At 37.4% G+C, this 25,284-nt stretch overlaps 1 long non-coding RNA gene across 1 annotated transcript in view; it reads left to right on the forward strand.

The window, feature by feature from the left end:
- The window catches only part of LOC137571905 (uncharacterized), a 58,339-nt gene extending 50,296 nt beyond the window's left edge, over positions 1–8,043 (forward strand). The window contains exon 3 of the long non-coding RNA XR_011031502.1: positions 7,972–8,043. This is a non-coding gene — a long non-coding RNA (uncharacterized lncRNA). The remainder of the gene's footprint in view (positions 1–7,971) is intronic.
- The last annotated feature ends 17,241 nt before the right edge of the window (positions 8,044–25,284 follow it).

Consider the following 25,284-nt stretch of genomic DNA (forward strand, 5'->3'; position numbering starts at 1 on the left):
TACCGTTTCAAGATGCCAAAATAGTCGACGAACAAATAGAAGAGTGGATAAACAACGATATAATTGAAGAATCTAATTCAGAGTTTACAAGTGCTGTAGTCCTTGTCAAAAAGCGTGACGGCTCACCGAGACTTTGTATTGATTTTAGACGCATCAATAAGGTAGTTGTAAAAGATCGTTTTCCCCTGCCTCTTATTGAAGACCAACTTGATAGACTCCAAGATGCAAAGGTATTCAGTACAATAGATCTGAAAACGGATTTTTTCACGTACCAGTGGCCGAATCAAGTAAGAAGTACACATCGTTTGTGACTTAGAATGGCCAATTTCAATTTAAGAAAGTACCTGTTGGGCTCTCCAATACGCCTGGTGTGTTTCAACGGCACATTAACGCAATAATTCGACCCCTTACTCGCCGAGGATTTGCACTTTCCTACATAGACGACGTAATAATTCCAGCAAAAGATGAAAAAGAACTTTTTACTGTTTTTAAAACTGTTTTAAATTTAAAAGAAGTCATTACTACCTGCAAAGATTATGGACTGGAACTCAACATTAAGAAGTGTCATATTTTGAAAAGACGAATCCAATTCTTAGGACATACAATTGAAAATCAGATGTTGTATCCAACAACCGAAAAGATTGAAGCTGTTTCTAAATTCAAAATTCCTCAGACACCTAAGCAATTGCAAAGTTTTTTGGGTTTAAGTGGGTATTTCAGAAAATTTATACTTAACTACGCAATCATTGCAAAGCCATTAACAGACTTGTTGATATCCAATAACAAATTCTATCTAGGTGCAGCAGAAGAGCATGCTATCAATTTATTAAAGAAGAAGTTGACCGAAAATCCAGTTTTAAAGATATATAACCAGAAGTACGAAACCGAAGTTCATACAGATGCTTCAATAGATGGATTTGGTGCTGTCCTATTGGAAAAATCAGATAAAGACGACGAATTACACCCTGTTTATTTTATGAGTAAGAAGATGCACAGCGCAAGTATTCGAGTTATGAGTTGGAAGTTCTAGCAGTCATTGAGGCCTTGAACAAGTTTAGAGTTTACCTTTTAGGAATCAATTTTCGTTTGATAACTGACTGCAATGCTTTTACGAAGACACTTGATAAGCAAAGTTTGTGCACAAGAGTTGCACGTTGGGTCTTTTTTCTACAAGAGTATAATTTCAAAGTTGAACATCGTCCTGGAACACGTATGAAGCATGTAGACGCCCTGAGTAGATATCCAATATTAACAATAACTGAAGATAGTATGAGTATCGGGTTGAAGCAACTACTTACCGATAAAAAGCAGCCGTATGACAACTATTTTTTAAAGTTAGATATTTTGTACAAGCTTGTAAATGACGGCGAATTAATTGTAGTACCAAACAGTATGCAAAAACAAATAATTAGCCGAGCACATGACAGAGGTCACTTCGCAATCAAAAAAACTAAGGAGTTGATTTGCAAGGATTATTATATACTAAACATCGAGGATAAAATCGAAAAATACATCAGCTGCTGTTTACCGTGTATCATGAGTAATCGCAAAAGAGGTAAGCAGGAAGGACTGCTACATCCACTGCAAAAATAAGACGTCCCGTTGCACACATATCTTGTAGATTTTTTGGGTCCACTTGACTCGACGCATAAAAATCATAAGCATATCCTAGCCGTAATTGACTCATTCACTAAATTCTGTTGGCTTTATCCGACGAAGTCAACAACTGCAATCGAAGTTATGTCAAAGCTGTCTGCAGAGAGTTCAATTTTCGGTAATCCTTCAACAATTATTTCGGATAGAGGTGCTGCATTCACCGCAGATATCTTTATTCAGTATGGCCGAGATGAAAATTAAATTGGTGAAAACGACACTGACAACTACCCCGAGTAAACGGACAAGTTGAGAGGTTGAATGCAACTATAATTTCAGTACTATCTAAGCTCAGCATCGACGATCCAACGAAATGGTACAAACACGTATCCAGAGTCCAACAAGTAATTAATTCCACATATGCTAGAAGTATTAATTCCACACCTTTCGAGCTGCTAATAGGAGTAAAGATGCGAACCAAACACGGCGATCAGCTAATAAAACTTATTAATGATGAAACCATAGCTACATATAACAACGACCGCAACGAAGTGCGATGCAAAGCCGAGACACAGATCCTGAAGATGCAAAACGAGAATAAAAAATCATACAATTTGAGACGTAAACCAGCCAAGCATTACGACGTTGGTGATCTAGTCGCCATAAAGCGAACACAATTTGGCGCCGGCCTAAAATTGAAGTCAAAGTTTTTGGGCCCATACCAAATTGTTAAAGTAAAGCAAAACAATGCATATGATGTACTAAAGATGGGAAGTTCAGAAGGTCCGAAGAATACGTCAACGTGTGCTGAATATATGAAGCCATGGTCAACAGACTATGATGATGATGACGACGGCGCATTCGGGCCGAATGCTTAATCAAACGACGATGTGGCAATGCTGCTACGAGACGAGGAGGAAGAACTTTTGAAGACGAGCCAACGACGAGAAGACGTTTATTAAAGAAGTATTAAAGACGAAAAAGAAGTAAAGAAGTTTATTAAAAGAAGTAAAGATGTGTTAAAGACGAAAGACGAGTAAAAACCTAAAGACGAAACAATTACCATTCAATTCATTTTTTATAGTTTACTAAAACCTAATTATAATCTAAATTAAACCTATAAAACCTATCGAAAGCCATTTCCAATAAAGTTTTTTCTTTCTAATTCAACGGAATCGCTCCGCGAATTTATTTAATCTTTCTTTCTAAATATCCGGATTGCGTATTCGACGGGATCGCGATGCGAACTTGTTTTCCGAGTGAAATTATTCCCTTCTAATATCGAAGAGTACTAACGATAGTTGAGTGAAGGCACCAGTCCTTTAACAGGGCAGTGGTCAAACAGCCGCTACAGAGCCGCAGACAGCATCAACTTCAAGTTCTGCAAATAGAAGCATAGAAGCAGTATTCATACGAGGCTTAGATGTAACTATCGATAGACTATTGGCGGCCAGAATGCAAAATTATATTGAACAACTAAATTCATCTCAACTAGTAAGCCCAGGATATAGAGATCTAACCCTAAATATTTTGCGATCCCATTGACCATTCCGCTCTACATTGGTAGGCAATTTCGCAATGCATTTGGCAGAGTATTCTTATAGGCGTGATCTGGGTACACTAGAATACCAGTTATTTTCTGTGAGTCATAAAAATAGACAGACAGACTTAGCTTGGCTTAGCAACCTCTTTATTTAAAACATGCATTGCAATCGATTGACTCCGTGGATAATCAAAAAGCTAAAATCTCTATTGGCCTCGGCCATCAGCACCTTCGTCCTATCATGACCAAGAAAGTAAATTACATGAATAGACCGAATAACAATCCTCCACAACCATTTCCTTTAAATAGAGTAAATCAGTCCACTGCAAATTTTCCAAACAATTCACAGCCAGTTCCACATTGGAGATGAAATACAAAAAAAAAAAACATATATCGGTAATCCTTTTCAGGAGGAGCCTCAAATTAATATATCCGAACGTCAGTCCGAATATCAGGGCCAAGAGGATTACTTCCAAGTAGTTCCATACACCCAATTTTCGGAGTATCAACAACAACAAGAATATTTCACCTCTCATGGTGATGCGTCCGATCTAATTCCATTAAGTCCACAAATCGAGGGTACTATCAATTTTTAAGGATGCATTGTTCCTCTTTGCCGTACTTTGCAGTGCGGGACAAAGACGGAACAATATACATTTTTTTAAGAGATACCGGTTCGAATAAAAATTACATCCAACCAGAAATAGCCAGAAATATTAAATAAAATGAGCACAAATTTCTATGCGAAATCTTTAAGTCGCACCCCAATCACGGAACATGTCCACTTGGGTGTTTTCAACGAACCTAATAAACCTATAACTTCCTTTTTATTATCCAACCAGAAATCATTTCATGGAATCCAAAGCAACGACACATTAAATGAACTCATTGCAATTAAAGATGTGGGACAAGATTCATTATAAGTCAACAACTCTCATGTTGTTAAGGGGTAACAAATGCAAGCCCAGCACGTTCACACGATCAACTCAGATTAACTCACGGGTCAACGAAATTCAAAATGAAAAGCACTCCAAGAGAAGTATAAATCGTTATTTGCAATCCCAAACATGAAGTTGACTTACGCTACTAACGTCCAAGGAGAAAGTCGAACGATGTCAGTCACTCCAGTCTATACAAAACATTACCCGTACCCAGTTTCTCTGAGAAGAGCAGTAGAAGAACAAATCCAGGAGTTACTACAAGATGGTATAATACGACAGTCACCGCCGCCCCGGAAAGTTGGGAAATGATTGCTCAGTCGGGCAACAACAAATATGTCTCTGTGCTCCACTTAAAGAGTGGATTCTACCAGATTCCCCTAAAAAAATCGGATATTGAAAAAACATCATTCGCTGTAAACGGAGGGAAATATGAATTTACTAGACTTCCCTTCGGTTTGAAAAATTCCCCATCTATATTTCAAAGAGTTCTTGACGATATCTTAAGATCACAGAATCGTGGTCGACAAAATAAATGAACAATTAAAAAACAATAATGAGCAAGAAATAATTATTAACTTGGTAGAAAAATCTTAAAATCTTATTTAAAATAATTAAATAACCAACACCAAAGTAACCAAAAATAAACCCGAAACAAACGAAAAATCTAAAGAAATAGAAATAACAAAATATAAGTTAAGCTTACTAAGAAAAGGGATTTACCAACATTATCTATGCAATAGATTGGGCTAACGCCAATATAGTAAATTCCTTAATTTTATCCCCTGCTTAAATCACGATAATTGAATCAATTGTGGAATACAAATGCTAGACTTTATTTGTAAATATCGAAGAGCTAATAGAATTTACCGAAGTTAACATTGCATCAGATGACAAAGCTTTTCTTTATATTTTTAGTATACCTAGAGTAATCAAGTAAAATTGTAAAAAAAATTATCGCACGACCTATAAAATACGAAAAAACCATTGAAAAAATAGACTATGGACATATACTAAAATGTAACAAACAATATTTTGGGTTAATAAGAATAAATGTAAAAATCAGAATAAAAAGATATTGTGTAATCTGGAAGATATATTTGACCTTAGAAATAGTAAATGTATAGTAGCGTACTTTCACAGAAAAAAGGCTAACTGCAAAGATACAAACAACCAACATGTGAATACAATTGGTATCAGATAAACAACACCAAGGCGAGTCTTTATCCTTGAAAATGATTAAGGAACTACACCTAAACAACACAGACAACTTACAGAAGATCCAGACAAATAATGCCATCATATCATCATCATACTAGATTATCTTAGCACTCCGAGGAAACAATAAACAATGCAATCGTAGATCAGCAGAAAATAATCCAACAACTAAGGTGCCGCTTGCACCCATACAGTATGTGGTAGCGAATGGGGACGCCCGCATTTTAGAAGGGACGAGTTAAAACTAAGCATACTATAAACCTATTAGCATTCCACTACTATACCATGCCGTCATTCCACACTCATCATAACTTTGCGATAGCAAAAAGTCAAAGCTTATCATAGAGGGCACCGCCTCAAATGTCATCCGATAACCATGAGACGCATGATAGCCATATGGATCGCCAGACTAAACAATCCTAAGGAATGGTGTCGAGCTCGGTACATCAGACGTCAAACCGCCCAAAACAATACAGCGATAAACGAACCCCACTCAAGTGTTGAACCCTTCGACTCAGCAAGCGTCGCTGTCAACAACGACACCCAGTAGCAGAGGCTTCCTCCAAACATAATCTATCTGTCTCAAATCAGTCTTAAGCCTGAGTTCAAATCATAAGTTAGTTGTCAGAATCTTCCAGTAATTTGAAGAATATTGTGAATGTAAAAAGTAATAAAGAAATTTTGAATAAAACTTTATTTTCTTTCTAACGTGAATAAAGGAAGTGTTTAATTGGCGCCCGAGCAGGGACCCTGTGAATAAAAACTTTGAGTGAAGTGACTAGTACCAGTGCCAAGTGCTAACCAAAATAACGCAAAATACACCTTACGGGTAAGTAAAAAACCGCTATACCTAAACTTCGCTAAGGTCAGACAGGGGAAAATAACTATCGCTGCAAAAGCTCTTCTAGTATCCGTTCGGGGGAAAATTGGTATAACAATGTCCGGAGCGCTAGTACCTCAGCATTGGAAAAGCGAGTGCCCCAACCAACCAGCCAATCAAAAACACCGAAATGAAACTTATATTACTACATGGTAAGTTGAAAATAAGAAAATCACAAAAGAACCAGATAAGCAATAATTATGAAGTCCATAATAGTGAAATAAGAGAATTACAAAAGAACCAAAAACGAACGAAATAATACCTATTAAGTCCATAATAACGAAATCTTGACATAATATCAATTAATATTTAGAACCAAAAAACACGTTTTAAAATATTTACCTTTACTAACAACCATTCTGTGAATCGAAAGCCATTTCCATTAAAGTTTTTTCTTTCTAATTCAACGGAATCGCTCCGCGAATTTGTTTATTCTTTCTTTCTAAATATCCCGATTGCGTATTCGACGGGATCGCGCTGCGAACTTGTTTTCCGAGTGAAATTATTCCCTTCTAATATCGAAGAGGACTAACGATAGTTGGGTGAAGGCACCAGTCCTTTATCAGGGCAGTGGTCAAACAGCCGCTACAGAGCCGCAGACAGCATCAACTTCAAGTTCTTCAAATAGAAGCAGTACATCAAGTTACATCAACTATTGATAGACTATTGGCGGCCAGAATGCAAAATTATATTGAACAACTAAATTCATCTCAACCAGTAAGCCCAGGATATAGAGATCTAACCCTAAATATTTTCCGATCCTATTGACCATTCCGCTCTACATTGGTAGGCAATTTCGCAATGCATTTGGCAGAGTCTTCTGATGGGCGTGATCTGGGTACATTAGAATACCAGTTATTTTCTGTGAGTCAGAAAAATAGACAGACAGACTTAGCTTGGCGCAACCTCTTCATTTAAAACATGCATTGCTATCGATTGACTCCGTGGATAATCAAAATGCTAAAATCTTTATTGCCCTCGGCCATCACCACCTTCGTCCTACCATAGCGCCTAAACCAGTGCAGAACCATGTATATACTGGCGGGTGCCAGTTCTTCCCCCTTGGCTACACAATAACACCAATTGGTACAACCCCAGACAGATGCAGAAAACGATCATTACTCAGATTAACAATTACCCAGCATTCTTTAATGCCCCACCAAGACTTTTCGCACCAAAACCCCAACCAAAACCCCAACCAAAACCTTCACCAATGGAGGTGGACGCCTCTATCATGAAAGTAAATTACATGAATAGACCGAATGACAATCCTCCACAACCATTTCTTTTGAAAAGAGTCAATCAGTCCACTGCAAATTTTCCAAACAATTCACAGCCAGTTCCACATTGGAGATGAAATACAAAAAAAAAAAAAAAACATATGTCGGTAATCCTTTTCAGGAGGAGCCTCAAATTAATATATCCGAACGTCAGTCCGAATATCAGGCCCAAGAGGATTACTTCCAAGTAGTTCCATACACCCAATTTTCGGAGTATCAACAACAACAAGAATATTTCACCTCTCATGGTGATGCGTCCGATCTAATTCCATTAAGTCCACAAATCGAGGGTACTATCAATTTTTAAGGATGCATTGTTCCTCTTTGCCGTACTTTGCAGTGCGGGACAAAGACGGAACAATATACATTTTTTTAAGAGATACCGATTCGAATAAAAATTACATCCAACCAGAAATAGCCAGAAATATTAAACCAAATGAGCACAAATTTCTATGCGAACACTTGGGTGTTTTCAACGAACCTAATAAACCTATAACTTCCTTTTTATTATCCAACCAGAAATCATTTCATGGAGTCCAAAGCAACGACACATTAAATGAACTCAATGCAATTAAAGATGTGGGACAAGATTCATTATAAGTCAACAACTCTCATGTTGTTAAGGGGAAACAAATGCAAGCCCAGCAAGTTCACACGATCAACTCAGATTAACTCACGAGTCAACAAAATTCAAAATGAAAAGCACTCCAAGAGAAGTATAAATCGTTATTTGCAAGCCCAAACATGAAGTTGACTTACGCTACTAACGTCCAAGGAGAAAAACATTTTTTGAAAATTAAGGCGTTAATTTGAATTTCAGTAAGGGTTGGGTAAGTGTGTCGATAAAAATGATCAGCTGAGCTTAGAAGTTCGATAGTTCTACTAGTGAAACCCTAGCGAATAGGTATCATGCGCGATCGCATGCATTGGTCACACTCTTTTCTGACGAACTTCCGCCCTGGCTAGACGCCTTAACCACGCCGCTCCTCAAGAAAAGATATATAAATTTAAATCTGAAATTTTCTGGGCCATCAAGCCTATTGATTAACTTTATACTAATTTGGAGCATCAAGGACAACTATTATTATAGAGTTTTGTGAATCTTATTATCGTAAGTTATATTTTTGTGGATATTCGAATCATTGTAAATTTCTAACAAGTTCGTTTGAAAATTAGCCATAATTGATTTGTATTTTGGAAACCTGGAAAAAGGAATCACAATTGGAATTCTGTAAATTTGCAAAAGATATTTTTCTGTTGAGACACCGCTCAAAAGCTGCACACCGTGAAGGGCACAGAGACTTTTCGAGGAAGTTGACTAGCTTGGAATATCCGCCCAAATCGGATAAAATATAACCTAATATTTTATTCCTAAGCATCATCTAGCGGACGACGAAGGTCTTCGACGGACCGGACGAATGGGTAAGTCCCAAGTTCTAAACCATAAATCATGATCGATCTGGTATTTTCCTGTTTGTTTTATGCCAAAAAGAAAGAGAGTTCATTGTCAATTAATCTGCAAATAAGAAAAACCATCTCGAGTACAGTAAAGTTAAAAAAGTATTGGATGTATTGAAAAGAAAAGGAAATTGTCAATCATTGTGTTAAACTTAAATCGCTGTCGATAATCGCCTTTGACTGTGTGAGCAGAGTCGCCATTTATATTTGAAATCATAATTTAAATTGAATATTTACAAATTTCAATTGTCATTTTTATTTTGAATATCGATAATTTTATATATATCCACCTTACAATTAAGATTCAACAAAACAAAACATATTATTCCCAATTTGGCTTTTGGATGTCGAAATGATCCAATTAATTAATTTGAGTATCGTTTATTATAATAATCATCATTTTAGTTTAGTTAAATCGGATTATGTTTCCGACTTATCGAAGTATTTTAGTATTCCGTAACCCTCGTGAATAAATATCGTTTATAATGTTTGAGTAGAGAGTGTGTAATCTTCCTTATGGCGAAATGTGAGCGGTGAGCTTAATCTGGGATTTCCAGAATCTTGCGATGGGAAAATCATTGGTTGGGTGGGTTAAGACGCGAAGCTACAATAACATCTTAGTAGCTTCCCTATTCGTGCGATACTAATATCCCTTTTTTTTCTATCTCTTAGTTCATTTCTTTCAATTGAGTAATTGTGTAATATTAGTGCAACAGGGACATTGTTTTATTTTATGTAATACGGGTGTGTTGAGAACATGTTGGTCCAAAGAACCCCCCCCCCAAAGACTGTTTGCTAGCTGACAGCCAGAAGTCCCAACCGGATCCAAACTTCTTAATACATTAAGCCCGTATGTGTTGGCTTCGGCCTGATTTGTGGTGCTCTTGCCCATCGTAACATCTGATGTACAGGGACTGCAAGAGAGAGGCCACCAATTTAGGCCGAACCCGACCTCCTCTTTGATCAAGAAAGATTTTTTTTTTGACTAAGAGGGGATGTACATGATCTGGAATTATTTCCGGTTGTGTACATTACATAATTTTGGCGCCCAACGTAGAGGCCTTATTAGACTTGTTACAGTATTTCGGTTTCTCTATAGGATTCAGGCTGAGCTGAGTTGTTCAAGAATTTCAGGTTCCTTTTTTTTTCCTTCTCCTACTTCTTATTCTATCTCTTAATGAAATCCCTAGTCTTTTTATCTATTCCTTTGCTATCAAATTTTTATTTTCTTTTAATTTTGATTTCTTTTTGTATTCATGGATGGTTGTTTGAGTAACTTATTTATTAGGAATGCAGATATTTGGAGAATCCGAGTTCTGACCAGTGATGAGGAGCTTTAACATGAATTTGTGAATATATTTAGAAATATATACAAACTCTACAATATAATGACAGACGTATATTATAGGCTGTGTTTTTTATTGGAATTCGTCAATTTGATTGTTTCGAATTTACGACCAGTAAGGCATATTAAGCTTGTGATGTCGTAGTTTATTGATTTTGTCCATTTCTTTTAAAAACAATAGAACAAATATTTCAGCATATACCATTGAATTGACTGCTTAATCATCTGGAACTGCAGATATTTGGCGAGGTCCGAATTCTGACCGATGAAACAAAGCTAGTTCAGTTTAGGAGTTTGTTGAGATCGATCTTTTCGTTTTGGATTTGATATAGATGATTAGGTCTAGGATGACAAGATTTTTCTATCCCTTCACAAAAATTTCTTGAGATTGAACTATCGGTTAGTTCATTTCTCCCTCGATATTAGTACAGCACCTATAATTTTGCTCACCCTCACTTTCAAAACAAGGAAGATAATAATTATATGTTTAAATATATTAAAACAAATTAAATAAACTATCTAAATTAATTTTTTTGTGGAAAAATAATCAAAATGCCAGTAATTCGAAGTAACGAAGAATTGAGTGTGCTACCAGAAGCAGAATGCACAATTTGTTCGAAAGTAATTTTTGAAACAGAAGAGCTTAGGATTACTAAATGTAATCATATTTTTCACCAAGAGTGTATAGAAAGTTATATACAAGAACATCAGGAATGTCATTGCTGTAAGAAAGTATGCCACCAGAAAGATTTAGTCCAGTTCATAATGTCTGAGCAAGCGGAGGGTCACATAGATAATAGAAACAAGAAGACCCATAATACTAGAGCTCACTCACAGACAAATAATGTAGCATCTCCGGCTTGTCCATTAAAATCAGGAGCTAGGGGAAGATAACCAAAAGCTTCAACGGCACGTAAACAGGAGAACGCGAATCAACACAACCAGCGTTCAGCTCGGTCGCAGCAACAATCAACTTCAGGCAGAGCAGCTGAGGTAAATGTGGATGCAATTTTTGAGAGAATGGAATATTTAATTGATCAGAGACTAGGAAATTTGAATTTAAACAATTCAGTTGGACAATCTAGTAACCACGATTAGCATCGAACTGCGACGCCAATATCGAATTCAACATCTCACCATTACATTAATCCTGGAAAAGCTGCCCAACTAGTACAAAGTTGGGGTATTAAATTTGATGCGTCTCCTAAAGGTCCTACAGTTTCAGAATTTCTTTACAGAATAAAAGCGTTAACTGTAGATAACTTTCAGAGTGATTTTACACCGGTGTGCAGAAATTTGCACCTATTATTAACCGGAAGAACCAAGGAATGGTATTGGCGCTATCGAAAAGACCATGACGAAGTTATTTGGGAAGAATTCTGTCTGGATTTGAAACAGGAATATGACGATTTTAAGGATGATGATTTGATTCTTGAAGAAATCCGCAGCCGAAAACAGAGGATTGGTGAAGCATTTGATGTTTACTACGAAGACGTAATGATTTTGGTATCGAGATTGACAATACCTATGGAGGAAAAACGACTCGTTCATCAGCTACAAAGAAACCTTATTTCTGAAGTACGAGAAGCGTTATTATACGTTCCCATAGAATCGGTATCTAAACTTCGCCAATTGGTGCACCGCCGAGAGCAATTTCTCCGTGAAGAATCAGGAAAACGCATCACAAAATATACAAATGTTAGAAAGAATATCGCTTTACTTGAAGAGACAGATGAAGAGCCCGAGGAGGAAGATATTCAACCTGAGCTAAATGCAATTCACGTCAAGGAAAAGAAATACATTTGTTGGAATTGTGACATCGAAGGACACAGATGGGACATGTGCTTAGAAGAGCGCCGCATTTTCTGCTACGGATGTGGAAAGAAAAATGTTTATAAACCACAATGCGATGTATGTCTAGCTCGTTCGAAAAACTCCAATCAGGGCCCATCATTCCGTCGCAATCGAGTGGACCCTCAGTAGATGTTAGCAATAATACAGCGACGAACAACAAAACACCAGAGTTGACAGATAATAACGAAACGAATCGGCGAGAAAATAAAATACAACCATATCCCAGACTACCATACCATCAACGTCTGCAAAACTATTTAGCGATTCGAGACAAAATCTTTGCACAGGAAGTTGCAACTTTCCAGTTCATTAGAAGTCGCTCGAGCGAACGTATGCGTAGCTTTTGGAAGAAAGTAAAAGATGCGCAAAAACTAATAATATCATCTATGATCAATGAAGCCGCAGATGGCCGTTTCTACGCTCCAGTTAAATTTCTCGAATTTTCTGACCTTGGTCTATTGGATACTGGAGCCAATGTCAGTTGCATCGGATCAGATTTAGCAGCAAAAGACTGGACGAAATACCCTGGATTTTCAACTATTATATCAAGTGTGGCCACCGCTGATGGGAAAAGACATCCAGTTACCGGAATAGTAAGAACAGAGGTGCAATACGAAAGCAAGCGAAAACCTCTTTCTCTTTTTATTATCCCGTCATTAGCAAAACGACTTATTTTGGGAATCGATTTCTGGAAATCTTTTGAGTTATGTCCAGAATTTTCATTTCGTTGTAAGACTCCCACTTTAGACAAAAATATTCACTCGGTTGATGACGAAAAGAAATGTGTATTAACACCAGAGCAGGAGAAAAGATTAAGTGATGTTATTCAATTGTTTCCGGATTTTAAACAACAAGGATTAGGTCGAACTCCACTTATTGTTCATGACATAGAGATCAAAGAAGCAACTCCAATCAAGCAACGCTTTTATCCTGTGTCGCCAGCGGTTGAAAAGTTGATGTATAAAGAAATCGACCGAATGTTAGAAATGGGAGTGATCGAGAGAGCCAATAGTCCTTGGAGTTCTCCTATGCGTATGGTGGTAAAACCCGGAAAAGTACGATTATGTTTGGATGCACGAAAAATAAATGAAGTCACAAAAAAGGATGCATACCCTCTGCAAAGCATAGATGGAATTTTCGCGCGACTGCCAAAGGCCAATTTTATAACAAAAATCGATTTGAAAGATGCCTACTGGCAAATTGCTCTTTCAGAAAAATCCAAACCCATAACAGCTTTCACGATACCCGGCCGGCCCCTTTACCAATTCACCGTAATGCCGTTCGGATTATGCAACGCTTCGCAAACCATGGCGCGTTTGATAGACGATCTAATCCCAGCAGATCTGAAATATTGTGTGTTCGGATACCTAGACGATCTCTGCGTTGTTTCAGAAAACTTTGATACTCACTTGGAGATTCTGATTCGTATGTCTCAGCAATTTAGAAAGGCAAATCTAGCGTTAAATATAGAAAAGACCAAGTTTTGTGTTACAGAAGTGCCATATCTGGGCTATATTATAGGAAGAGGAGGAATATCAACAGATCCTGCCAAAATAGAAGCAATAATAAAATATTGGCCGGTCCCGAAAAATATAAATCAGACCAGAGGTTTCTTGGGTGTTGTTGGTTGGTATCGTAGATTCATTGATAATTTTTCTGGCATTACATTTCCGATTACCCAATTGCTAACCAAGAAAAAGAAATTTTTATGGACACAGGAAGCTCAAGTTGCCTTCGAAGAACTTAAGGAAAAGTTAACCTCGGCACCGATATTGATCAATCCAGACTTTAACAAGAAATTCTACGTGCATTGTGATGCAAGCAACTACGGCATTGGCGCAATGTTGGTACAATTGGACGAAGAAGGAGCTGAGAAACCTATAGCGTTTATGTCGAAGAAGTTAACGACAGCTCAACGAAATTATAGCGTGACAGAACGCGAGTGCTTGGCTGCTTTGGAGGCAATAGAAAAATTCCGCTGTTATCTTGAACTACAAGAATTCGAAGTTATAACCGATCACGCCAGTTTAGTTTGGTTAATGCGACAATCGGATTTGAAAGGAAGACTTGCGAGATGGGCGATGAAGCTGCAAGGGTACAAGTTTGAAGTAAGTCACCGAAGAGGTGAAGATAATGTAGTACCAGACGCATTGTCCAGAATATTTTCGGAAGATTTGTGTGCTTTGGAGGAACTCCGCCCCTTAGTCGATTTGAACTCACCTAGTTTCAATGACGACGAATATCAACAACTGAGAGAGAAAATTGAAAAAGAACAAGACAGATATCCGGATTTGAAAATAATGGATCAGTTTGTATATATACGCACGGAACATGATGATGGAACAGAGTTCAGCCAAATCAATATTTGGAAACTATGGATTCCACAAAGTTTATCAAAGGAAGTTATCAAAAAAACGCATGAAGATAAAATATCTGCACATGGCGGGATGGCAAAAACTTTGGAGCTCATACGTCGGACATTCTATTGGCCTGGCATGGTGATACAAGTGCGCGATTATATCCGGAATTGCGAGACGTGCAAGTCAACGAAAGCTCCCAATCAAATCTTAAAGCCACCGATGGGTAAAGCTATAGTATCAGAGAGACCTTTTCCGCGTTTATATATTGATCTTTTGGGACCATATCCGAGAAGCAAACGTGGGCATATCGGACTTCTGATAGTGGTTGATCATTTATCTAAGTATCATTGGCTTCAACCCCTTAAAGTATTTAAGAGCAATATGATTCAAGAGTATCTGCAAGATAATATATTCTTTCGATATGGAGTTCTCGAGATATTGGTTAGCGACAATGGTTCACAATTCAAGGCAAGCGAATTTAATGCATGGTTAACGACATTGGGCATAAAACATGTGTATACAGCAATTTATTCCCCACAATCGAATGTCTCTGAGAGAGTGAACAGATCTATCATTGCAGCAATCCGCGCCTACCTCAAAGAGGACCAGCGCGAATGGGATCTACATATACCCGCTATAAGCTGTGCACCAAGGAATTCGTATCATCAGAGTATAGGATGCTCTTCTTTCCATGCTTTGTTTGGCTTTGACATGGCCACACATGGTTCCCAATACACTCTTCTCGAAAGGATAAATATGCTAAATGAACCGAATAACGTATTGCGAAAGGACGATCAGTTAGCATTACGCCGTAATTTACTCAAGAAAAAACTAGCAAAAACAGCGGAGCACAATGCAAAGGTATATAACCTGAGAACCAAGGAGGTTAATTTCAAGGTTGGACAAGAAGTCTTTAGACGTAATTTTGGTCAAAGCAACTTTGAAAAATGTGTTAATGCCAAATTGAACTTGCTATGGTTAAAGTCCCGAATAAGAGAGAGATTAGGAAACTGTTATTACGTGTTGGAAGATTTGAATGGCAAACTGTTAGGAACTTATCATGCTAAGGACATTAGGCAGTAACTGTCTTTTTTCAGGTTAATACTCCGAAGCAAGCTCTAGTATTATCCTGTGGTTGTAGTGCCCAGTTTCTGCCGTTAGTTTTATTTTTAAAAATTAAGGCGTTAATTTGAATTTCAGTAAGGGTTGGATAAGTGCGTCGATAATAATGATCAGCTGAGCTTAGAAGTTCGATAGTTCTACTAGTGAAACCCTAGCGAATAGGTATCATGCGCGATCGCATGCATTGGTCACACTCTTTTCTGACGAACTTCCGCCCTGGCTAGACGCCTTAACCACGCCGCTCCTCAAGAAAAGATATATAAATTTAAATCTGTAATTTTCTGGGCCATCAAGCCTAATGATTAACTTTATACTGATTTGGAGCATCAAGGACAACTATTATTATAGAGTTTTGTGAATCTTATTATTGTAAGTTATATTTTTGTGGATATTCGAATCATTGTAAATTTCTAACAAGTTCGTTTGAAAATTAGCCATAATTGATTTGTATTTTGGAAACCTGGAAAAAGGAATCACAATTGGAATTCTGTAAATTTGCAAAAGATATTTTTCTGTTGAGACACCGCTCAAAAGCTGAACACCGTGAAGGGCACAGAGACTTTTCGAGGAAGTTGACTAGCTTGGAATATCCGCCCAAATCGGATAAAATATAACCTAATATTTTATTCCTAAGCATCATCTAGCGGACGACGAAGGTCTTCGACGGACCGGACGAATGGGTAAGTCCCAAGTTCTAAACCATAAATCATGATCGATCTGGTATTTTCCTGTTTGTTTTATGCCAAAAAGAAAGAGAGTTCATTGTCAATTAATCTGCAAATAAGAAAAACCATCTCGAGTACAGTAAAGTTAAAAAAGTATTGGATGTATTGAAAAGAAAAGGAAATTGTCAATCATTGTGTTAAACTTAAATCGCTGTCGATAATCGCCTTTGACTGTGTGAGCAGAGTCGCCATTTATATTTGAAATCATAATTTAAATTGAATATTTACAAATTTCAATTGTCATTTTTATTTTGAATATCGATAATTTTATATATATCCACCTTACAATTAAGATTCAACAAAACAAAACATATTATTCCCAATTTGGCTTTTGGATGTCGAAATGATCCAATTAATTAATTTGAGTATCGTTTATTATAATAATCATCATTTTAGTTTAGTTAAATCGGATTATGTTTCCGACTTATCGAAGTATTTTAGTATTCCGTAACCCTCGTGAATAAATATCGTTTATAATGTTTGAGTAGAGAGTGTGTAATCTTCCTTATGGCGAAATGTGAGCGGTGAGCTTAATCTGGGATTTCCAGAATCTTGCGATGGGAAAATCATTGGTTGGGTGGGTTAAGACGCGAAGCTACAATAACATCTTAGTAGCTTCCCTATTCGTGCGATACTAATATCCCTTTTTTTTTCTATCTCTTAGTTCATTTCTTTCAATTGAGTAATTGTGTAATATTAGTGCAACAGGGACATTGTTTTATTTTATGTAATACGGGTGTGTTGAGAACATGTTGGTCCAAAGAACCCCCCCCCAAAGACTGTTTGCTAGCTGACAGCCAGAAGTCCCAACCGGATCCAAACTTCTTAATACATTAAGCCCGTATGTGTTGGCTTCGGCCTGATTTGTGGTGCTCTTGCCCATCGTAACATCTGATGTACAGGGACTGCAAGAGAGAGGCCACCAATTTAGGCCGAACCCGACCTCCTCTTTGATCAAGAAAGATTTTTTTTTTGACTAAGAGGGGATGTACATGATCTGGAATTATTTCCGGTTGTGTACATTACATAATTTTGGCGCCCAACGTAGAGGCCTTATTAGACTTGTTACAGTATTTCGGTTTCTCTATAGGATTCAGGCTGATCTGAGTTGTTCAAGAATTTCAGGTCTCCCTTTTTTTTCCTTCTCCTACTTCTTATTCTATCTCTTAATGAAATCCCTAGTCTTTTTATCTATTCCTTTGCTATCAAATTTTTATTTTCTTTTAATTTTGATTTCTTTTTGTATTCATGGATGGTTGTTTGAGTAACTTATTTATTAGGAATGCAGATATTTGGAGAATCCGAGTTCTGACCAGTGATGAGGAGCTTTAACATGAATTTGTGAATATATTTAGAAATATATACAAACTCTACAATATAATGACAGACGTATATTATAGGCTGTGTTTTTTATTGGAATTCGTCAATTTGATTGTTTCGAATTTACGACCAGTAAGGCATATTAAGCTTGTGATGTCGTAGTTTATTGATTTTGTCCATTTCTTTTAAAAACAATAGAACAAATATTTCAGCATATACCATTGAATTGACTGCTTAATCATCTGGAACTGCAGATATTTGGCGAGGTCCGAATTCTGACCGATGAAACAAAGCTAGTTCAGTTTAGGAGTTTGTTGAGATCGATCTTTTCGTTTTGGATTTGATATAGATGATTAGGTCTAGGATGACAAGATTTTTCTATCCCTTCACAAAAATTTCTTGAGATTGAACTATCGGTTAGTTCATTTCTCCCTCGATATTAGTACAGCACCTATAATTTTGCTCACCCTCACTTTCAAAACAAGAAAGATAATAATTATATGATTAAATATATTAAAACAAATTAAATAAGGTATCTAAAGTAACTTTTGTGGAAAAATAATCAAAATGCCAGTAATTCGAAGCAATGAAGAATTGAGTGTGGGTATTAAATTTGATGCGTCTCCTAAAGGTCCTACAGTTTCAGAATTTCTTTACAGAATTAAAGCGTTAACTGTAGATAACTTTCAGAGTGATTTTACACCGGTGTGCAGAAATTTGCACCTACTATTAACCGGAAGAACCAAGGAATGGTATTGGTGCTATCGAAAAGACCATGACGAAGTTATTTGGGAAGAATTCTGTCTGGATTTGAAACAGGAATATGACGATTTTAAGGATGATGATTTGATTCTTGAAGAAATCCGCAACCGAAAACAGAGGATTGGTGAAGCATTTGATGTTTACTACGAAGACGTAATGATTTTGGTATCGAGATTGACAATACCTATGGAGGAAAAACGACTCGTTCATCAGCTACAAAGAAACCTTATTTCTGAAGTACGAGAAGCGTTATTATACGTTCCCATAGAATCGGTATCTAAACTTCGCCAATTGGTGCACCGCCGAGAGCAATTTCTCCGTGAAGAATCAGGAAAACGCATCACAAAATATACAAATGTTAGAAAGAATATCGCTTTACTTGAAGAGACAGATGAAGAGCCCGAGGAGGAAGATATTCAACCTGAGCTAAATGCAATTCACGTCAAGGAAAAGAAATACATTTGTTGGAATTGTGACATCGAAGGACACAGATGGGACATGTGCTTAGAAGAGCGCCGCATTTTCTGCTACGGATGTGGAAAGAAAAATGTTTATAAACCACAATGCGATGTATGTCTAGCTCGTTCGAAAAACTCCAATCAGGGCCCATCATTCCGTCGCAATCGAGTGGACCCTCAGTAGATGTTAGCAATAATACAGCGACGAACAACAAAACACCAGAGTTGACAGATAATAACGAAACGAATCGGCGAGAAAATAAAATACAACCATATCCCAGACTACCATACCATCAACGTCTGCAAAACTATTTAGCGATTCGAGACAAAATCTTTGCACAGGAAGTTGCAACTTTCCAGTTCATTAGAAGTCGCTCGAGCGAACGTATGCGTAGCTTTTGGAAGAAAGTAAAAGATGCGCAAAAACTAATAATATCATCTATGATCAATGAAGCCGCAGATGGCCGTTTCTACGCTCCAGTTAAATTTCTCGAATTTTCTGACCTTGGTCTATTGGATACTGGAGCCAATGTCAGTTGCATCGGATCAGATTTAGCAGCAAAAGACTGGACGAAATACCCTGGATTTTCAACTATTATATCAAGTGTGGCCACCGCTGATGGGAAAAGACATCCAGTTACCGGAATAGTAAGAACAGAGGTGCAATACGAAAGCAAGCGAAAACCTCTTTCTCTTTTTATTATCCCGTCATTAGCAAAACGACTTATTTTGGGAATCGATTTCTGGAAATCTTTTGAGTTATGTCCAGAATTTTCATTTCGTTGTAAGACTCCCACTTTAGACAAAAATATTCACTCGGTTGATGACGAAAAGAAATGTGTATTAACACCAGAGCAGGAGAAAAGATTAAGTGATGTTATTCAATTGTTTCCGGATTTTAAACAACAAGGATTAGGTCGAACTCCACTTATTGTTCATGACATAGAGATCAAAGAAGCAACTCCAATCAAGCAACGCTTTTATCCTGTGTCGCCAGCGGTTGAAAAGTTGATGTATAAAGAAATCGACCGAATGTTAGAAATGGGAGTGATCGAGAGAGCCAATAGTCCTTGGAGTTCTCCTATGCGTATGGTGGTAAAACCCGGAAAAGTACGATTATGTTTGGATGCACGAAAAATAAATGAAGTCACAAAAAAGGATGCATACCCTCTGCAAAGCATAGATGGAATTTTCGCGCGACTGCCAAAGGCCAATTTTATAACAAAAATCGATTTGAAAGATGCCTACTGGCAAATTGCTCTTTCAGAAAAATCCAAACCCATAACAGCTTTCACGATACCCGGCCGGCCCCTTTACCAATTCACCGTAATGCCGTTCGGATTATGCAACGCTTCGCAAACCATGGCGCGTTTGATAGACGATCTAATCCCAGCAGATCTGAAATATTGTGTGTTCGGATACCTAGACGATCTCTGCGTTGTTTCAGAAAACTTTGATACTCACTTGGAGATTCTGATTCGTATGTCTCAGCAATTTAGAAAGGCAAATCTAGCGTTAAATATAGAAAAGACCAAGTTTTGTGTTACAGAAGTGCCATATCTGGGCTATATTATAGGAAGAGGAGGAATATCAACAGATCCTGCCAAAATAGAAGCAATAATAAAATATTGGCCGGTCCCGAAAAATATAAATCAGACCAGAGGTTTCTTGGGTGTTGTTGGTTGGTATCGTAGATTCATTGATAATTTTTCTGGCATTACATTTCCGATTACCCAATTGCTAACCAAGAAAAAGAAATTTTTATGGACACAGGAAGCTCAAGTTGCCTTCGAAGAACTTAAGGAAAAGTTAACCTCGGCACCGATATTGATCAATCCAGACTTTAACAAGAAATTCTACGTGCATTGTGATGCAAGCAACTACGGCATTGGCGCAATGTTGGTACAATTGGACGAAGAAGGAGCTGAGAAACCTATAGCGTTTATGTCGAAGAAGTTAACGACAGCTCAACGAAATTATAGCGTGACAGAACGCGAGTGCTTGGCTGCTTTGGAGGCAATAGAAAAATTCCGCTGTTATCTTGAACTACAAGAATTCGAAGTTATAACCGATCACGCCAGTTTAGTTTGGTTAATGCGACAATCGGATTTGAAAGGAAGACTTGCGAGATGGGCGATGAAGCTGCAAGGGTACAAGTTTGAAGTAAGTCACCGAAGAGGTGAAGATAATGTAGTACCAGACGCATTGTCCAGAATATTTTCGGAAGATTTGTGTGCTTTGGAGGAACTCCGCCCCTTAGTCGATTTGAACTCACCTAGTTTCAATGACGACGAATATCAACAACTGAGAGAGAAAATTGAAAAAGAACAAGACAGATATCCGGATTTGAAAATAAAGGATCAGTTTGTATATATACGCACGGAACATGATGATGGAACAGAGTTCAGCCAAATCAATATTTGGAAACTATGGATTCCACAAAGTTTATCAAAGGAAGTTATCAAAAAAACGCATGAAGATAAAATATCTGCACATGGCGGGATGGCAAAAACTTTGGAGCTCATACGTCGGACATTCTATTGGCCTGGCATGGTGATACAAGTGCGCGATTATATCCGGAATTGCGAGACGTGCAAGTCAACGAAAGCTCCCAATCAAATCTTAAAGCCACCGATGGGTAAAGCTATAGTATCAGAGAGACCTTTTCCGCGTTTATATATTGATCTTTTGGGACCATATCCGAGAAGCAAACGTGGGCATATCGGACTTCTGATAGTGGTTGATCATTTATCTAAGTATCATTGGCTTCAACCCCTTAAAGTATTTAAGAGCAATATGATTCAAGAGTATCTGCAAGATAATATATTCTTTCGATATGGAGTTCTCGAGATATTGGTTAGCGACAATGGTTCACAGTTCAAGGCAAGCGAATTTAATGCATGGTTAACGACATTGGGCATAAAACATGTGTATACAGCAATTTATTCCCCACAATCGAATGTCTCTGAGAGAGTGAACAGATCTATCATTGCAGCAATCCGCGCCTACCTCAAAGAGGACCAGCGCGAATGGGATCTACATATACCCGCTATAAGCTGTGCACCAAGGAATTCGTATCATCAGAGTATAGGATGCTCTCCTTTCCATGCTTTGTTTGGCTTTGACATGGCCACACATGGTTCCCAATACACTCTTCTCGAAAGGATAAATATGCTAAATGAACCGAATAACGTATTGCGAAAGGACGATCAGTTAGCATTACGCCGTAATTTACTCAAGAAAAAACTAGCAAAAACAGCGGAGCACAATGCAAAGGTATATAACCTGAGAACCAAGGAGGTTAATTTCAAGGTTGGACAAGAAGTCTTTAGACGTAATTTTGGTCAAAGCAACTTTGAAAAATGTGTTAATGCCAAATTGAACTTGCTATGGTTAAAGTCCCGAATAAGAGAGAGATTAGGAAACTGTTATTACGTGTTGGAAGATTTGAATGGCAAACTGTTAGGAACTTATCATGCTAAGGACATTAGGCAGTAACTGTCTTTTTTCAGGTTAATACTCCGAAGCAAGCTCTAGTATTATCCTGTGGTTGTAGTGCCCAGTTTCTGCCGTTAGTTTTATTTTTAAAAATTAAGGCGTTAATTTGAATTTAAATAAACCATAAATCATGATCGATCTGGTATTTTCCTGTTTGTTTTATGCCAAAAAGAAAGAGAGTTCATTGTCAATTAATCTGCAAATAAGAAAAACCATCTCGAGTACAGTAAAGTTAAAAAAGTATTGGAAGTATTGAAAAGAAAAGGAAATTGTCAATCCATGTGTTAAACTTAAATCGCTATCGATAATCGCCTTTGACTGTGTGAGCAGAGTCGCCATTTATATTTGAAATCATAATTTAAATTGAATATTTACAAATTTCAATTGTCATTTTTATTTTGAATATCTATAATTTTATATACATATATCCGCCTTACAATTAAGATTCAACAAAACAGAACATATTATTCCCAATTTGGCTTTTGGATGCCTGAAATGATCCAAATATTTAATTTGAGTATCGTTTATTATAATAATCATCATTTTAGTTTAGTTAACTCGGATTATGTTTCCGACTTATCGAAGTATTTTAGTATTCCGTAACCCTCGTGAATAAATATCGTTTATAATGTTTGAGTAGAGAGTGTGTAATCTTCCTTATGGCGAAATGTGAGCGGTGAGCTGATTATATTGGGATTTTCCAGAATCTTGCGATGGGAAAATCATTGGTTGGGTGGGTTAAGACGCGAAGCTACAATAACATCTTAGTAGCTTCCCTATTCGTGCGATACTAATATCGAATTTCATATATTCCCATACGGTTGATGTCCTATTAGGCCCTTCCGACTGTCCGACTTTCTCTACTTCATTTCTTCCATGATTTTTAATTGTCGTTACTTTATAGGGTCCTAAATACTTTCCTTCAAGTTTCAGACCAACGAAATATTGGGTACGCTTAATAGCAACCAAATCATTTATTTTGAATCGTTTTACCTCTTTTCTCTTTAGATTAGCTGACTTCTTGTTCTCCTCCTGAATTTGTTTTATATTTTTAACTGCTTCCATTCGTATTTTCTTCTGTTCGATGCCAATATTTAATGCTAAGGTTAGTTTTAGTAAATTCAATTAAGGTTAGAACTATCTACATATAGTTCCCAAAAATTTACCCAAGTCCGCTCCTGTCCCAGGAAGTCTTCGTTTAATTTCTGCCAGCGGGTAGTCTGGCCTCTTCTAACGTTTTGTCTCTTGCCGCGTCCAGCTCTGCCTCTGCCAACGGGTTGCCTCTGCCTCTGCTGACGTTTTGCCTCGCGCTACGTCTAGCTTTGCCTCTGCCAACGGGTTGCCTCTGCCTCTGTTGACGTTTTGCCACGCGCTACGTAGAACTTCCCGTCGAATTGGCTGTCCGAAGGCTCCTGTGTGTGTCCGTCCTGCGTCTCGCTTGCAATTCTTAGTCTTCAAGGATGGGGGAGATGATCCTTCTAGTCACACGCAGTTTTTAGTTTTTTTTTCTCTGGAACAACTCTTTTCCACGTGCCCTCTCGAACTCGACCCCCTTTTTTTCTTCTTGGTCCTCTTCCTCTTTTTTAAAAAAAAAAAAACTCAACTACTCCACTCTCTTAGATTCCTAAAAATTCAAATTTTGCTCCCGGAACCGCTCCCAGAACTAGCATCACAGAGTAATACATAATAGCCAGGAGATTACTGTGTTGATCTATAAATGCACAAAGAAAAGATACGCAAGTAGAGGTAATCTACAAATGATTTAAAATAATGAGCATAGTAAAGAACCCATCTTTAGGACCAATGCAAATACTGCAAAAACACATAGAATTCATTAAAATAATAGAATTCGAATACGAATACATAGAAACTTTCCATAGTATCGCAAGCCCATTAATCGGTTGTTCAAAAACTGAAAAGGGCGTTGTGTTGAGTACATTACCTTATGTAATAGTAAAAAGTATCGAGGAATATAAAAACATTATAACTAAATTAATAAAAGTAAATGATAAATTAACTCAAGAGCATAAAAATATAAAAATTTTAAAAACAAGACTACATAATATTGGTGTTAGACGAAATATCGCGATAACAATACCAGAAGATCCAAATCTGCTCGCTGAATTCGTAGAGAACGAGTTGGAAGATTTAGATGAGTCTAAACCAATGATCAATATAGAAACTGATATAGATGGTGACATCGAAACACTCGACGAGAATACAGAAGTTACAATGACTATTCAGGTAGCCTTGGACAGGGGATACGTGAAGCAGGTTTCCTCCTCAGTCCCTGAATTCGATGGGAAAAAAATTAACATTGTAGAAAGAACCAAAGGCGACCAGGAAGATATAGCGGTTGAAGTCATAAAGTCGAAAATAACCGGCACAATCTTGTACAAGGTACAAGACGAAACCACTATATCAGGAATAAAAAAACAAACTTAGAGATAATGTAAAAGGTGAATCTCCCGACGTGCTAAAACCTAAACAAAAAGGAAAAACTGCTTCCCAGTATGCAACCGAAATAGATAATTTGCGGAAGCAATTGGAGGCAGCCTTTGTTGATAGCGTCCTAAACCCAATTAATGCGGAAAAACTCTCCACAAAGGAGTCTATTTCTGCAATGATTACAAATTGTGAGCATGAAAAGCTCAAAATAATACTGGAAGCTGGTAACTTCGGTACTTTCAATGATGTAATGGGTAAATATATCCATTGCAGTACAGAAATGACTGGAAGTGCATGAACAGTATTATTTCAGCGAGGTCGCTATAATAGAGAAGGTAGTAACTACAATTCCTATAATAATAATAACAATAACAGGAACAACAATAGAAGTAGAGGTTATAACCGAGGTAGGAATAATTCCATTCGAGGCAACAACCAAAACAGAAATAATTAAAATTACAATATATAATAACTCCCAAACT

Source organism: Drosophila tropicalis, unplaced genomic scaffold, assembly GCF_018151085.1.
Source record: "Drosophila tropicalis isolate 14030-0801.00 unplaced genomic scaffold, ASM1815108v1 contig_1002, whole genome shotgun sequence".
In the NCBI taxonomy this organism is placed as follows: Eukaryota; Metazoa; Arthropoda; class Insecta; order Diptera; family Drosophilidae; genus Drosophila; species Drosophila tropicalis.